The sequence below is a fragment of the Copidosoma floridanum genome, unplaced genomic scaffold (assembly GCF_036245765.1).
Source record: "Copidosoma floridanum isolate Cflo_tuat_1 unplaced genomic scaffold, Cflo_Japanese_pri ptg000016l, whole genome shotgun sequence".
NCBI classification, from domain to species: Eukaryota; Metazoa; Arthropoda; class Insecta; order Hymenoptera; family Encyrtidae; genus Copidosoma; species Copidosoma floridanum.
This window is the reverse complement of record NW_028321893.1, coordinates 4,801-17,215: the sequence shown is the minus strand read 5'-3', so window position 1 is coordinate 17,215 and position 12,415 is coordinate 4,801.

The window sequence follows — 12,415 nt, the reverse complement described above, 5'->3', positions numbered from 1 at the left end:
TTGGGAGAAGAACTTTATACATATCTGTGTATATAGTATAGAGCCCCAATATTGTATCAAGTACTATATCTATGGAAGATTTAGTAATGGCACTTTTTTTATTATACAGGTAGGAGCTTACAAAAAATTTCTAAATGTTTAAGTCAATGCAGATAGGTAATATAGGATTGATTTTTATATTACATGCGATTTTTTGACAACAACTTTAGCTACCAAATACGTGAAATCGCACGTGGTGTGTTTTAGTAGACCGTATTATGGAGTAACGGAGAATACCACGTCAATTGTTAATGTAATTTGAACTCAACCCTCATTTTAAAACTAATCTGTTTGTATCTTCCAGCCATACAAAAAAAAAAAAGGTTTAAAGGCAGTCGGGGTCAAATTGAGAAATTAAATGAAAACTATTTGCCTAAATAAACCAGTATAAATTTGAGGTTTTTATTCCAGAAAAAATGTTTATACGGTCAATCATGAATGATCTTTTCAATTATTGCAAAGAAAGACCATTTCTTAACCATAACCATAAAAAAACTGTAATTACCTATCAGACTCGGAACACTTTCTTTCTTAAAAAAATGACGGCTTTTTCAATTGTAACGAGGCCGGAACTTCACTAACTCTATAACGAAAAAAAACTGATTTGTAAGTAGCAGTTCAGAATAATTATAATTTTTAATGTAGATTAATAAAAATCTCTCATATTTTAATAATTTTTTTTTTCAGTGTGTAATATTTCACTTAGTGTCTATATGACGGAGATAATTTAACTTTATTTAAATATTTAATGATACCAATGCTCATTTAAATTTAGAGAGAATAGTTTATAGAATCATAAGTCATTGCTGAACAAACTTCTGATAAATAGAACAAACATAGACGAGAAAAATTGTAATTCCTAAAGCTGTTTTTTCGCGGAGTACAAATTACCTGACCTTTTAACTAACGAAAGCTTCAATAACCATCATAAAGTTTAATCATGCCCAAATTTAATGACAAAGAATATTTTTTCATTCATTAATCAGATTAACAGACGGTTTTTACTTATTCTACAACATTATGAAAATTAAAAATTTTAAAAATAAATAAACCCATAATTCGTATTATAGAAAATTAAACAAACAAACGAAGATATAAGTACACGACGTAATAAATGTACACCAAATTTTTATGTAGCATTAAACACATGGAAATCATACTATAAACAAAGTTTTGTGAATTTTTGAATTCTATTTGGTAGTTAATACTGTGGTATAGCGTTTAAGAATGTAATACAGTTTTAAAGTTAACTTTTTACTTTAACAAAAAACTAATGGAATACCAAGTAACAGTTCAATATCGAGTACTAGTTACACATAAATTGGTCAGAATAATTCCTAAAATATATAATTTAAATTGTTTAGTGAACTTCAGAAACATGATTAAATTAACATACAACCAATTAACTGTTGTAAATAAACGAGTAAGTTATTCGATATATAACTTAAGTTGCTACTTAATTTTTTGTGTTACCCAAACATTTAAATAGTTTAGTATTTAAAAAAATGATAATATACATTGCTGAAAAGTTGCTTGTTATATAAAGTGTATCTCCAATAGAAAGTAGCTTTAAGCCTATATGGTGCATTGCTTTGAAATTTTGTCATGTATTGGTTTCTTTGCAACTTGTCCTACGACGATTGGCTTTCGTTTTGTTTGTTTTCGGAAATACAAATAAAATGAGGAGAAGTTGGAAAGGGGTTGACTGTGTCGATGGGCGTGACTTTTTTCCCACTCCATAGCCAGAAAATTTTGGTGGTGGGAAAGGGGATTCCAAGCCCTTCAAGGCATAGCCCTACCACGTCACTGTCTCGCAGTGCGTCAGCTAGACAACACCTCAACCCCAAGTGATTACTGTGTTCTACGTTTCCTATACAGTTTGTCAAAGGAATTTAGTGCTCAAATCGATATTTATCCGTGAAAAGTGTCCTGTGAATCTCGAGAACCCAAACTCCCAGCATCAAAAGATCGTCCAATTCCAGCCGTACCCAGCTTTATCTGAGGAGATTTCGAAAGTCATTGTTTGCGTCACGAGAATCAAGTTAACAAGTAAGTACGTGATTAAATTCTCTCTCTGGCAGAAATAGATTTATTTCGCTCTTATTAAAGTCTTTTTGTTTTCTCTTGAATGATGCACTTTTTTGATACATATTAAGCTGAGCAATGCACGCTATATAACTGAAAGCTTTTGTCGAAGTTATGTCTTAAAGAAAATAATTTTTTCTATTATTATTACTTCTTTGCTTATTGTTATTATAACACGTGGCCCCTATGAAAAATACAATTTTCTATTTCTTTCTCGTAAGCGTGTGTGAAAGAAAAAAAACATTTGACATAAATTCTTATTTATAAAATGCAGTGAGTTTCAAGAAAAGCTTAAAGTTTTCTATGTGAGAGGATAATAGAGGGCGTTTCGTACACATTAACGTAGAAATTTACAGTAAACATTACTTCAACATAATTTCTTTGTTTTTTTTAAAAACAGCGTTAACTTAACTCAACAAGCATAATTAAGCTTTTTTTTTTATTTAGAAATTTTATGTAAAACTAATAAAATGTTACCAATAGTTACGGAGACCTCGGAAGGCACTTTAACATTGTTTTGCATCCTAAATAATGAATTACAAAAAAGTTTATTCTTATTTTTCTACTTATTTCATCACAGCTTCCCCATCTAATGAAGATTAACAATATAATGTTTTACTAAAAACTTTAAAAAATTGTATATAGATGTCAACTGTTTAAAAAATCTAAAAATCTGACGTTACTAACATTTGAATAATGTCTTAGCCTTGAATGCTTTTGAAACATTTAAGTTTGTTTCGTGCACCTCATTTTTTCCGTAACTAATTATCCGTTACTTATTAGAGTACAATAACAAGCAGAATAACATTAAAGATTTAAAAATAGTAAGTTATACGTATTTTTACGATGTCAAGAAGTGGTAAGCTTAAAAAAATAGTACTTGAAAAAGCCAAGAAGTTGAGAAATTCGATGAAATTTGTAAAATTAGAATTTGGACGAATTTAGATGCATATATTTACGTATACCTTACTTAATCAAAAATCAAAAATAAAGAAAGTCAAGCTTTTCAAATATTTTTTATAGTTTTGTTAAGTAACTTTCGTAACAAATTATGTCAAAAAAATGGTAAAAAGGGTTAAAAATCCTATAATTTGGTTTTAAAGTAAGAGTGTAGATATGTATAAAATTGTATAAAAAATTATGTGCCACACAATTATACAACAAAAGCATATTCAAGATTTCTTGATTAAAGTATACATACTTCCGGAAAATATTTTATTTCTATTGAGATTGAAAAAATAATAATTTGAGATTTGTTAATGCTCAATTTCTAAGCACATTATCTACTATTTTACAAAATATAAAGTAAATTTTGTAATTTATTTAGGATTACTAAAAGAATGTTAACTATAATGAAAATATGATAGCGTTACAAAAGTTAAAAATAAGAATATAGAAATGCGACTTTCACAAATTTCATACTTGATTAATTTTAGACTATAAATACTATATTACGCACCAAGGGAGCAAAAAATGGCATTCCTTCCCGGGTGTGTAATTGCCTCCTGAACCGAAGGCGAGGCAAACACCCGGGAGATGATTTGATGACCCGTACTTTGTTCCCGAGACCCGTATACGATTTTTTCTCTTCCTCCTCTAAAAATACGACGTTTTTCCCTGATTTGAGGGAGAAAAGTGCAACATAAGGTTTTTGCCTCTCAGGTCAAAATCGTATTTACTGCTTATTAGAAACAGTATTTTAGCATGCTCTGCGAGGAAATTGCCTCCCGAGCCGTAGGTGAGGGTGGGAACCACGCAGAGGATGGCACAATACTTTTCCTATGAGTAGTGCATGCGATTTTTTACCTGGGGGGAATGTGGCACTTTGCTCCCCGAAATCAAGAAACAAAGTCTTACTTTCGGCAGAGGAACAAGAAAAAAAAATTGTACTGCTGTATAAATATTGTAAATTAAATTAAATAACATATTTGTTTCACTATGCGTTAGTAGTTGTACTCACGTAAAATAGTCTTGCGTTCACTAACTCGTACAGAGTACGTTTATACAATGATTTTATTTAATTCTGTGAGTAAACGTGTATATTTTCTCAATCTATTTTCAGTTAAAAATGATGAAGCTAACTAGCCTCGTTGTAATATTCGCCGTTGTTTTATTCATGCCATGTGATTCAGCGAAAAACATGGAAAGTCAAGTTCCTGTAATTTTGGATGTACAAAAGTTCTATGCGACCACCAGCATAGGAATTATTTATAGGAACAACGAAGGTGAGTAAAAGTAAAGCGATTATAATAATTATTAATAGTAAATATCAGCAATTTTTCTTTAAATTCACAGATATACATTCGGTGATTAACATGGTTAAAGAATTTTCGCGTAAAATGGTATACTCCGTAGCTTCGACTATATCGGATCTTCCAGAAAAGTATCCGAAACTAAGAAATTACTCAAAAACCCTTTTCGTGGCGTTTTTAAATACTGACAATGATTTCGAAAAATTTACGCGTTTCTCGAGGCATCATAATCTTTCGCCTCACGTATGGTTATTGTTATTCCGGCCTGCCGTTACTGAACAAATTGATAGCACTTGCCGATATCCTAAAAAGAATTACCTTCACTTGAATATGGAAAGTGAAGTCTTAATAAAATGCGGAAACAATAAAAACATTCATGAATGGTTCGCTGTCGGGCCCCAAAATGAATTACAAGTTAATAAATTATTCGAGTGGAGCAAGAAGGATGGATTGACCGTAATAGACAAACGAGCTTTTGTTCAGAGGCGAAAGAATTTAAGTGGGGCGTCGGCTACAATTATCGCTGAGGTAACGAATTTGTTGAGTAAAAAATTTGGTTCATTTTAAAATACCACAATTATTGCAATTAAAAAACTAAAATTTTTTTCTACAATTTTCGTAGTCTTTTTCGTTTTATTCATCAGTAGTTAAAGATTTTGCATTAAGAACAGGATTGGCCTATAAGTATAAAAATGATTCCCATGTCAAGAAAGAATCAAATGAAAGTGTCAATAATACATCAATTGATCCTACAAAATTATTAAATGAGAGTATTATTTTCTCTGGCGAGTATTTGAGTGAAAAAAATTTAGATAAATATGACATAACGATTGAAGTTATGGATTTTCAAGATACATTATACTATAAATTACCAGGTACTATGGAGATTCCATGGAAAGCTTTTTTTGAGGTAAAATATTTCAACTGAAGAATATTTATGACTTTAATTTCATGTAACGTTTTATCTTGTTTATTAAACAGGTTTTTAGCAAACGCATTTGGATTTTCTTGATTATACTCGTACCTGTTTCTTCAGTATTATTTGGTGTGATTTTAGTATTACATAAAGATAGAAGAGGATTCGTTCATAAATTGTCAGACGGTTTTTTAAATGTATGGCGAATCTTTGTGCATCAGGAGTTTACAGGTAAACTATTAAGGAAGATTTCTTATAAAAATACAAACACGAGGTTAATATTACGTTATTTTATACTACTTCGTTCAAGGTTTTTTTGATTATTTACATCCATTAAATAAAATTATCAAAGGGTTGTACATTTCGAGCGGTACTATTTTTATTAGTTATTTCTCTTATGTTTCTTGAAACAAAATTATGGACTAGTTCATAGGACGTTAATCCTATAAATTTTAATACATTTTTTAAAGTAATAATCATTTACGAAATAATACGAACGTGAAGTAAGTGACGGAGGACTCACTATCGACTCTTTTAATTTTTATTTTCATGTATTAGATCACTAATATATTTTCATGCATTTAATTTTTTTCACTGTGGCATCATTGTGCATCATGTGATGCCTTTCTCTTTGATAATAATATATTCTTATAGCTCTCTAGCCTTTTTTTTTCTTTAAGTAGTTTTTCAACGTATACCTAAGAAAATCCACAAAAAGTGTTCTAATTCGATCCCCCATTTAAATAAAAAAATTTTTTTGAGGCATACTATTGAAACTGGGCCCATTTTACTTGTAATGTCATGGGCTACAAAGAAAAAAAATTTGATCATGGATTTGAGTCAGAGTAACACCCTTTTTTGTGGTTTACGTACTATTATGCATATAATATAGATGCTACTATTGACTATAGATTACAGATTTCATGCTTTTTGTATATAATAACAACATTTTTGAGCTTGAATAAGTTACGGTTAAGCGTATAAAATGTACTGTTAAAATAAAACTAGAATAACTGAGATTAGTTGTTTGAGTAGCTAATTCATTTTGCTCTCTTTTCACTGTTATGTAAACTTAAAAATTGAATGTATGAAATCAAAACAAAGAAATTGGGTCTGGATTATAAAAAATAATTGAATATTACAAATTACCTCAAGAATACTGATTTTATTGTACTCTATGTTGTTTGTGTCGACAGCGTTGAACACGTATGACTCAAAAATTGATATACGCAAGTACACGAAAGACATTTAAAATTTTTTAACATCCATCGCTTTTTCATAAAAATTTTTATGCTCGCAAGATAATCTGCTATGAGGTAAAAATTTTCAAAACAAGCTTAAGTCAATGTGACACAATTTCCTGTTATATACACAAAAAAGTTGTATCAATTTATTGTATAATCCCACATTGTTTGTGACATTATCAATAAAATAAACCATACATTGAAGGTGTGCCTCAAAAAAAAAATGTTTTTGATACAAATTTTGAAAGTACGTTCATGACATGCAAAAACAAATTTCTAAGTTAAAATATTATATTTTTTTAAATGAGTTGACCATTTGTCTAAAATATTAAGTAATAATAATTTTTACCATCCCGCCCCGACCAAAAATCTGTAAATTTTAAAAAATTACAAAATTAAAATCCAAATTAATAATATATTTTATAATTAGGTTTTATATTTAAGTAACCTAAATATTAAAGTCCCTCGGGCCCGGTGCTTTTCTTGGTGACAGGCAACATCAGATACAAAACCAACACTGCGATTGGCGCCCTAGGTAATAAAAACAATTTTTGCAACTTGTACCTAAACATAAAAAACACCTGCGCCAATTGAGCATGTAAGTCGTACTTGGTGACCTATAACGTACACAATGGACATAATTTTGGAGAAATAAAAGAAACCTTAGAACGTTGAGTCGAAAAATACTTCCTCTAGATTTCAATTTACATTCTTGAAAATTAGTTCCTCTAGATTTCAATTCATATTTTTGCAAAATACGAACCAAGATTTTTTTTAAAAAACAAACTTATACATAAAAAGAAATATAAGTTTTCGTTGTACAATCGCCATCATGTTAGGGGCTATTCAGCGGCCAGCGGGACCTGCAAAGTTGGGTTTGAGGGTCTGTAGGGTTATCAGGTTGGATGGTAATGGTGTGGCATAAGCTATTTTCTTACCAGGGAAATGTAAAGGTCCAAATATCACTAAAAACGCCCCGAGGTAGAGATAATAAGTTAATTCATGATTACCGAATAATGACAAGTAAATTTTATTTATGAATACATTATAATAATACACATAAGTTAGATTAGATTTTACTGATGTTAACAGAATATTGCGGTTTTCATTGAAAAGGGATGAGGAATTTCTCACATCATCTTCGGGTTGGCTGGCCAAGTACAACCATAAATTTTTTGACACTTATAATTATAGACGTATACATAATTGCTATTTGCTTTTAAATTTAACGTGCTCTAACTGGTTCGAAAATTAATTGTGTTCGTACAATGAGTGTAATCTAAAAAATCTCTTGCGTGAAGGGCAGGATTGTTGTATGTTTGAGCCCAAAATTTGAACGACGTTTTTCTTTTTGAGGGCGAAAAGTGATAGATTATGTCTGTGGGTATTTTTTGCCTGCTTAACATTTTACACTTCAGAGCAGAGGGGACTCCAGGTGATTTAAGGGCACGAAGTGAAACACATCGCTGTGAGAGTGAAGACAGCCAGCGCGCTTGACGGGAACGTTTAGAAACGCTGGCTGGATAGTGGATGACCTTGGCGATGCCAAACCTAGAAAAAATATTTATTACAATTAATATAATTTCTGTATGGTTGAGTAAGTGTTTTTAAAAGATGATGTTATCCATATTCTTGACTTCAAATAATATGTAAAGTGATTTTAGTGGGTGTATAACAAATACGCCTATAACAAAGTTGAGCAGAATAACCTCGATGCTACTACTAAAATAAAACATGACGTCAATTTTTATGTATCTGACAATCCAAAAAACACAAAAAGGTTAGTTTGACATTTGATAGCGGATTTAGCATCACAGAAGTCGTCCACTATCCAGCCAGCGTTGCAAAAACTTGACGACTAAAGCGCTGGCTATCTTCACTTTCACAGCGAATAGTAAGAAATAGTAGTTTTTGTCATAGAGCCGTTATTATTATCGTTTCGCAAAATTGCCAAAAAAGTTGTAAAAGATAAAAACTACTATGATGCTTATTTTACTTAAAAGAGAAGCTAGCAATTTTGCGAAAGAGGCAAAAAGTAATCGGAAACAATAACAATGAATATTACACTACTTTTTGTATCAATACATGGTACTACTAGACAAGTGAATTTTAAAAAATAAAATTCGACTTTACTTTTAAAGTCCCCTATAAACCTCGATTAAACTACAATTTAATTTAATTTATAACTTACATTTGATAAATTGGAAAACCATTGATTATAATTATCGAAGTTTTCAAAATATACAACTTCAATCTTTTTATTCATCATATATTATTGAATATAATTAAGGATTCGTAAAATTTTTACACGATTGCTCAACTATACTTATATTTTTTTTAATTTACAGATGTACAATTCAATTCCGTATCTTCAAAAATGGCAAGGCTGTCGCTATATCTGACAGCATTCATTATTATTTCCATGTACGCAGGCTGTTTTACAAGCTTTGCTACAGTTTCAATACCACACATTCCATTTAGAAATGCGCGTGAATTTCTAGAGGACAAAACATATCAACTGATTATTTTAAAAAACTCTGATGATTTAAAGTACTTTTCGGTAATTTAATCAAGTTTCAACCAAAAGTATTTTTTTCATTATATTAAAAAACCTTATCGTATGACGTTTTATTAGAGCTCAGTGGACAATATAAACGACGAACTAAGATTATTTTTGAAGGATGAAAATAGTCTACCTACAACCCAAGAGGATGCTTTAAAGCAGGTGCTGTAAAATATTAAGTTTGTGTGTTGGTTGTTTTTAAAAACATTAAACAATGAAATATCTTTTACTATAATATATAAAACTTGTTTCTAACATTTATTCGTATACAATTTTGTAACTTTACTTGAAATGGTGGTAAAACTGTTTGTCGAAGGATACTTATTTGCGATTCTTGAGTAAAAAAATTTTCGGAATGGATATAAATTCTATGGAAGTGATTAATATATATGTGTGTGTGGGCGCGCTCACGTGTATGTGTGTGTCCATATGTAAGTGTAAGTCTAGCTTACCAAATTACAGCAATTTTAACAATTTTTGAAAGCTATTAAGAGTTAATCAATAAAAATCGATTATTTATTGGCACAGAAATCATTCAAAATTTTTTTTATAATTTCAGATATGCAATGACAGAGTAGCTTTTTATTCGTCTAGCATATTACGGAAATCCAGAACTATTCATTTCCATTGTAAAATCTTAGCTATTCCACTAGGTCATTCTAGAAAAAAAGCTATAGCTTTGAACAAAGGAGATCCACTTCTTCAATTATTAAATCATCAGTAAGTATTTTCAAGTAAAAATCATTGTCTTAGTATTTAAACATTGTTTTTTTTCAGCATTCAGAAGTATCGAGAGAATGGAATAATATCTCGAGCAAGGAAGGAAAGTCTTCGCACTATTCGCAATGAAAAAGGAGTTTCATTTACATCATTCGGTTTTACTGAGGTTGCCCCATTGTTTGTATTTTTATTAAGTGGATTTGCCCTCAGCCTAATCGTATTGTTATATGAAAAATATCACAGACGTATAATACTGTATTTTGTAAAAAAACCATGTAGGAGAATCAAAAAACTTAGGAAACCAAAGAAAACCAACCGTTTATACAATGATGGAAAGCCATTTTCAATATATTCTCAGTACAGAGAGCCACAGCCGCGCCCTTTGTGGCCTTATACTCCATAAGAAGGTTATACTTATACAGTAAATCACTAAAATAAATTTTTAAATGATGTACTTTTAACAATACCACTTTCGTACTAAACGAATGAATAACCCGTTACTTAGTCGTACACATATAAAAAATAACAAGAAATGATCACAAGTAGAAAACAATAGTTTTTGTACCGTAAGTTAAAATAAAAAAGTAACTCGCCCATAGGCCGAGCCCCTTAGTGCCCAACTTCCAAATCTCATTTTTTGAAAATTACTCTAACGTATAGATTGTGTAAGACATTGAAGCTACGCTCACTAAAGTCTTAATAAGTAATTTATACCGTAGTAAACTTTATTACTCTCGTCTTTTTTCTACTCACTCAAAGTTAAGTCAAAGTTTGCAACTAATACATTGTAAGCTCTTCGTACATACCTATGTCTAACCGAAAATGTTTCAGATTTTATTTCTTGGATAACATGAAGTTGGGCGTCCTAAGGTTTTGGTATTATTTTAAAATAATTAAAGGAGTTTCGTAGGTTTTTAAAAAATCTGAAAAGAAATAAACATCACAATAAGCTGAGGATGAGAAAAAAATTCTGATATTGATTACTGACAAGGAATGATAAAGTTTTGATCGTTGGTAAAATCATTGTTATTTGTAGTAAGAAATGTTAGTTTGAAGTAAGATTGTTTTTGCGTTTTTGTTAAAATTTATAATGTCAAGTGTTAAATAATGTATCATATCACATTAAAACGATACAAAAATAATGGTGCGCATCCAACTAAGACAAGCACAAACATTTCCACGGGCCTATTGCAAATCGTGTTGACATGACGCACTAGGTGCATAGATAATTATACCATCTAACCTTTTTACGTTACATATGTGGTCAAAATGTTAAAAAGAAAAGTGGTATTTATTATTATGCCTTTATTAAATATCTTTTCTAATAAATTAACCACTTTCGTAGTTCCAGCCGTTTCTAACACTTTAAACGTAAAAATTGTTTTAAAACGGTGAAAAATCATCACATATCCTTTAATTAGATCGTATAACATTTGCGGATGAATTGTTTCATTCAAAATTTATAAATCTTGTTAGAATACGCTTTTTGTATTTCCTATTGTATTTTCTTCAAGATGGTCTATACTCAAAATTATGATATAAAGATCATTCTTTTACTGGATGGATAGTAAAACTAGCAAGTCAAACATATTATTTTTTTTTTTTTTATTCACTTTTATGTTTAACCTCTTACACTTTAACATACTAGCTTCAGAAAGAAAAAAATTGTGAGATTCCTCCCAGACAAAATAAATTTTAAATCTTTTCGTATACAAGAGACGTCGTTCACGTTGACTTGCGTTTGGTGCACTTCAAGACAATCGATGGTCGTCGACAGCGTATAGTAAGGTACTATTGTGCGTTAATAAAATTCTAGAATATTGTAACAATATTGACTTGTATTGATTGTCTCAATTACGATTGATTATGGCACAACATAATGAACTTAGGTGGACATTGTACGAAAAATTTAATTAATTCGTAGTATTTAACGTACTATTTAATTTGAATAAAAAATGTTAACTTTTAATTTGAAAAATTAACAATTAATAATTAAAAATTTATTTCTCACTTATTGCGTTACAAAATATGCTGTTAACGAGGTTAATTTATAATATGAACTTTTCATTAAAATCTAATGTCTTAGATCACGCTTAATTTGATCGTATTTTAAATGATACATTAAGAAGAAAGTTTTTTCTGTAATGATTTGTTCGATTAATTAGAATTCCCAACTTCAAGAAAATTAAATCGTCATATTATTAGTAAGCTAAGCTTAAATCAACGTTAATAAAATACTGTTTAAAGTAGCATAAATATTGTTAGGATAAGTTTTACTAAAGGAAAATATAAGGCTAAAGATAACTTACATGATTGCTAATTATACCTGAAAAAGTGAGGTGGCTGAAAATATACTGAAATGCTCCATCAATAGGTAACTTAAATAGAAATATTTAAACTTTAATTAAATACATTTTTTATAACAGTATTTCGGTTCTTCTTTTTGACTTAGTTAATTTCTAGCCATTGTGGATAAAAAATTTGATGTATCTAATCAACCATCTTTATTCTACTATGTCTATATCGTTGCAGATATTTTTGCCGTGGACTTGCAAACAAACAATTTTTTTTTTCATTGAAATATTGATAGCAAAAT